This window comes from Malus sylvestris, chromosome 12 (genome assembly GCF_916048215.2).
Source record: "Malus sylvestris chromosome 12, drMalSylv7.2, whole genome shotgun sequence".
Taxonomy (NCBI): domain Eukaryota; kingdom Viridiplantae; phylum Streptophyta; class Magnoliopsida; order Rosales; family Rosaceae; genus Malus; species Malus sylvestris.
Genome location: NC_062271.1, coordinates 27,322,751 through 27,327,931, shown reverse-complemented (window position 1 = coordinate 27,327,931; position 5,181 = coordinate 27,322,751). Strand labels below are relative to the sequence as shown.

General features: G+C 45.6%; 1 pseudogene; it reads left to right on the top strand.

Annotated features, from left to right (window-relative positions):
- The first annotated feature begins 386 nt into the window (after positions 1 to 386).
- Positions 387 to 1,300, top strand: LOC126594123 (membrane steroid-binding protein 1-like; annotated as a pseudogene).
- Positions 1,301 to 5,181: the final 3,881 nt, after the last annotated feature.

The following is a 5,181-nucleotide window of genomic DNA, read 5'->3' as shown; positions in this document are numbered from 1 at the left end:
TTTCTTCCACCCGTGCCTCATAGCTACCTGGACCTGCAGGCACACCAGATCCGAATGCAGAAGTGGTGTCTCTGTCCTCCAAGACCCTACTCGAATCGGATCGGTACGTGTGCGAGATCTGCAACCAGGGATTTCAGAGAGAAACAAAATCTCAGAAGAACAGAACTCATTGCCAATCGAGAGATGGAGGGTGTGATGTCAGTCAGTGACCAGCAGACTCTGGTCTCTTCGTTTTTGGAGATCACCGTCGGCCAGACCGCCGATACGGCGCGGCAGTTTCTGCAAGCCACTAGGTGTAAGCTTGAGGAAGCAATTCAACCTTTTACATGGGTAATGAAGCTGGGATAATGACCAAGGCGACGCCGTTACCGACTGAAAGTGCCGAACAAGCTTCTGGTGTGAATGAAAACGTGGCACTTCCTGGTGTGAATGAGAATGCGGAACAATTCGCTGATGATGAGGTGCGCGCTCCTATGCCTGTTATAAGGGACTTTCTTTTTGACGATATGTCGCTCTATGGAGCACCTAGGGCTAGATTTTCATAACAGGGTTCTGTAATTGCCTTCCGTAACTTTGAGGAGGAAATGAAGCATCCTGGGGTATGGGAATCGGACCAAGGTGATACATCCTCAGCAAATGCTGTTCAAGGTAAACTTGCATCCTTATATCGTCCTCCCGTCCAGCTCGACGAGATCACCGAAAAAGAATTGAAGCCTCTGATTCCAAGAAGCATCTGCTCATGGCTATCAAGGGTCAGATCTATGACATGTCCCAGAGCAGGACGTTTTATGGACCTGGTGGGCCTTACGCACTGTTCGCGGAGAAAGATGCTAGCATAGCTCTTGCAAAAATGTCGTTTGAAGACAAAGATCTGACTGGTGATATCTCTGGTCTTAGTCAATTCGAACTCGAGGCCTTGCAGGACGGGGAATACAAGTTCATGAGCAAGTATAGCAAGGTCGGATCTATTAAGAGCACCGCTCCTGCAACTGAAGGAGAATCCACTAGAAGGTACCGTGGAGACGTCGGCTCCGATCTCCAGCTCGAGAGGAATATCATGATTGATCAGGTCTCGGAATTTCGAGTTTATCAGACACCACCTTCTTGGCGAGTTCTCACCAGTGAGGAGCTACGCCACCAGGTCCAGTTCATCAGCATCATCCGCACGAGGAAGCATAATCTCAACACGGCAGAGAAGTGGGTGAATTGCATGGCCCAAGCTCCTCCCTGCATGTGAAACACCCAATCTGTCTCTTCCACCGCTGCTACATTGCATTTGATGAAGAGGATGAAGAATGGTGACGCAGAGACGAAACGCCAGGCAGTACTTATCACCCTTCAAACACAAATATGGCAAGTCGTGCCCTCGTCTACTTCAAGGCCGAGACTTCCTGCATGCACCACGAACTCCACTCCTTCGTCTTCTTCCACCATGGCTGCTGCCCAAGTTCTCCAGCTCCTCATCCTCTCCTCCTTGCTCCGCCATGGCTGCTACCTAAAGCTCTCCGTCCGTCTTCGTCCGCTCCCTGCAAATTCCTCTACCCACCATCCTAATTTATACAGAAAGAAATACAAAAAAAAAAAAAAAAAAAAAAGAAAAGGTGGTGGTGCATCTGTCACCACGTGAAAAAAAAAGGGGATGCTTTTGGCAAAAGAAAAGAAAAGAAAATATAAAAAAATCTTGGTGGATCAGCACCACCATGTGGAAAAAAAGATGGTGCATCTGGCACCATGGGCAAGAAAAGAAAAGAAAATAAAATAATAAATAATAATAAATAATAATAAATAAATAAAGGACAGAAGGGTGGATTCTTGGTGGCTAGCACCATGCAAAGGGGAAGGGTTTTGGAATGGTGGATGAGTCCACGTGAAAAAATATACATATATATATATATATATATACATACATACATAATATATGTATGTATATAGCAAAAAAAAAAATGCATTGAGAGAAATAGAAGTCCATTTTATTTATTTTTCTGTAAATTTTACATAAATTTGCATTATACATACCTTAAAAAAAAAAAAAAAAAATCAAATCAAATCAAATTTACAAGAGGGTATCTTCAAGGACGATCAGGTGGCGCCTCAGTACTCGGCGGAACCCCAGGAGAAGGAGGCACTGAAGGTTGATCATTTGAGGCTTCATTACGCGGTACAGCCCCAGAAGAAGAAGGCAAATGCTGCTGGAACAAACCCACAAACCTCTGATGATCAAGTAAAATCTGACCATCAGATTCCTGCATCTGGTCAATCTTCCTCTTCATGTTTGTCGCATAGCTATGTGCGAGTTTATGCAACTGTTTATTCTCCTGCTTGAGCCCTCTAATCTCCTGTTTGAGACTCATCACTTCAGCCGCCAATGATTCAACTTGACAGGTTCGAGCAAATAGGCGTTGGGCCATATTAGACACAGAACCTGCACACTGCACACTGAGAGCCAGAGAATCCTTAACAGCCAACTCATCAGACCGTTTGGAAAGTAGTCTGTTATCTCTGGGAATGACAAGGTTCCGGGCCACCACCGCAGCAGTCATATCATTCTTCACCACCGAATCCCCAACGGTAAGAGGACCAGTAGGGGATATGAATGATGGGCGCCATATGTTGTCTGGAGAAGGCGGGACTGCCTCTTCACCAAGATTCAAGTCAAAACGACGGTCGGAGGGTCCAGACATTTTCAAAGTGTTGAAGGAAGAAGAGATCAGACAAATCAAGAGCTTAGAAGTACAAGAGGGGAGTTTTCACAAGCGAAGTGTGCTTTGAAACGAACTGCGTGCCTCTATAAAATCAACACTCGACGGTATTTCAGAGATCGAAGAGGCGAGCTCAGAATTCGAAGAGGCCATTCAAAAATCGAAGAGGCAAGCTCAGAAATCGGAGAAGCATCTTGCTTTTCCAGACGCGTCGGCACCCGTCACACGCAAACTCAGCTTTGCGAAAATCACGGGCAATTTGTCGAAGCGCCGATCCCAGATATCGAAGAGGCGCCAGTCTTTTTCAGCCACGTCAGCACCCATCACATGCAAACTCAGCTTTGCGGAAATCACGGGTAATTTTGTCGAAGCGCCGATCCCAGTTATCGAAGAGGCGCCAGTTTTTTTCAGCCGCGTCATCACCTGTCATATGCACACTCAACTTTGCGCAAATCACGGGCAATTTGTCGAAGATTTTCGGTGAAGGAGAAAGCACGTGAAGTTTACTGTTCAATCACGCGTTAGTTGCCGACACGAGTGAAAGAATAGTACCTCTACAGGTATTAAGGGACCTCCTATAACTGTCCACCTTCACCTTCCATAGCAAGGCAGACATGCAGAGCCTTTCTTCATCTCCAAAAATGCTTTCCCAACAAAGCCTCTCGAGTCATTCAATGTTCCTTATTCCTTGGGGTGCCTCTGCAAGCCGATGACTCCAAAGCAAAAGTATCTCATATCACCAGGGTAGAAAGCAAGAGTATCTCATATCATGCGTTCCCCCTGTACTTTCCTTTGTCCTTGTTCTTACCTACAAAGACAAGGATAAAGAAAACAATATGCCGAAACTTCCACTCAAGATTGGGTAAGGAACCGACTGCTTGGAACCCTTCCCTGATTGCCTACCTAGCACGGCTCTCGAGGACTCGTCTCCCACTGCTGCTGTACTTCCAAATAAGCTACCACATCTGCCTGAAGAATAGATAAGGCAAGTGAAAATGATACCTTGCAGCATGTGGAGACAACGTGCAGAAGGAACAAGCAGAGAAGAATGCGGTCTGCACAGTCAACTCAGCAGAAAGAGTCCGAACTGAGGAACTCGAGAAGCTGCCATATCTGCCTGAAGAAACAAGCAGAGAAGAATGCAGCATGCACAGTCAACTTAGCAGAAAGAGTCTGAGATGAAGAACTCGAGAAGATGCCGCATCTGCCTGAGGACGGTGAACTCGTTTTGACCCTCAAATTCTTGGGTCAACTTACTAGGCGTTGTGGGTTGTACGTGCCGATTCACCACCCTTGAATCAAATCCTTAAAGATCAAGTCACCAACTGGAAGAAGAGCCCATCAATCTTGAAGATCATACCGTTGACCAAACTGCTCAGGTGTGAATTAGAAAGATTGAACAAAGCAACAAGTCGTCACCTTCACCTCGTGCCTGCTTGCCATGTGTTCGAGTCAGCCTTCGAGAATCAAGCCTCAACGGCCCTTGAAGAAGCTTCCAGCCAAATTCAAAATCAAGCATCGACGGCCCTGGAAGAAATCACAAGTCCGATTCAAGATTAAGTGTCTACCACCCTTGAATCAAAATCTAGTTCAAGAATAAGCTGTGGAAAATCAACAATTGGAGGAATCCAGAAAATCCTTCAACCCAGTTCAAGATCAAAGCTGTGGAAAGTCAACAAGCGCAACAAAATACGTGTCGATTCACTCACTACCAAAGCCAAAGATCATCTGCCACATGAAGCTCCTTGTGGTCCAATTTCAACCTTCAAGATCAAGCCTCGACGGCCCTTGAAGAAATTTCAAACGAAAGTTCAAGAACAAGCCTCAACGGCCCTTGAAGAAATCTTAAGCCCAATTCAAGATCAAGCCTCGACGGCCCTTGGATCGACATCTACAGTAAGGGACTTCAAAACGCATCTCATACACGCGACAAGCACATGTACACGACGCGACTTGAAGTGGGGGCATTTGTAGACATCGAAATTTCGGTAAATAAATGTTGACCGATAAATCAAAGTGTCAACGCTCATGTATTACATAAATTTTACACGTAGCGTGTGACTCAACGAAAATTGAAATGAGTTGGAAAAGTCATCAAATAGGACACGTGTCAACACCTTGCAGAAACGACTTATTTCATCTGGAATATTATATTCAAAATTAGGCCTTGGAAATTTCTATAAATACAAGCCCATTTCATTCATTTGGGGGAACCAATTCATATTACACCTTGAAGCTCTGAAGCTCTGAAACTCCGAATCTCTCAAGCATCCAGGTTCCCGAAGAATCAAGAAACCCCTTTTCGTTCTTCATCAAATCCACCTTCAAGATCAAGCCCCGACGGCCCTTGAAGAAAGTGTTCTTCGTTCTTCGTTCATCGTTCTTCCAAGATCAAGCCCCGACGGCCCTTGGATCAACCATCCACCAATTCAAGATCAAGCCCCGACGGCCCTTGAAGAAAGCATCATCGTTCATCATCCGT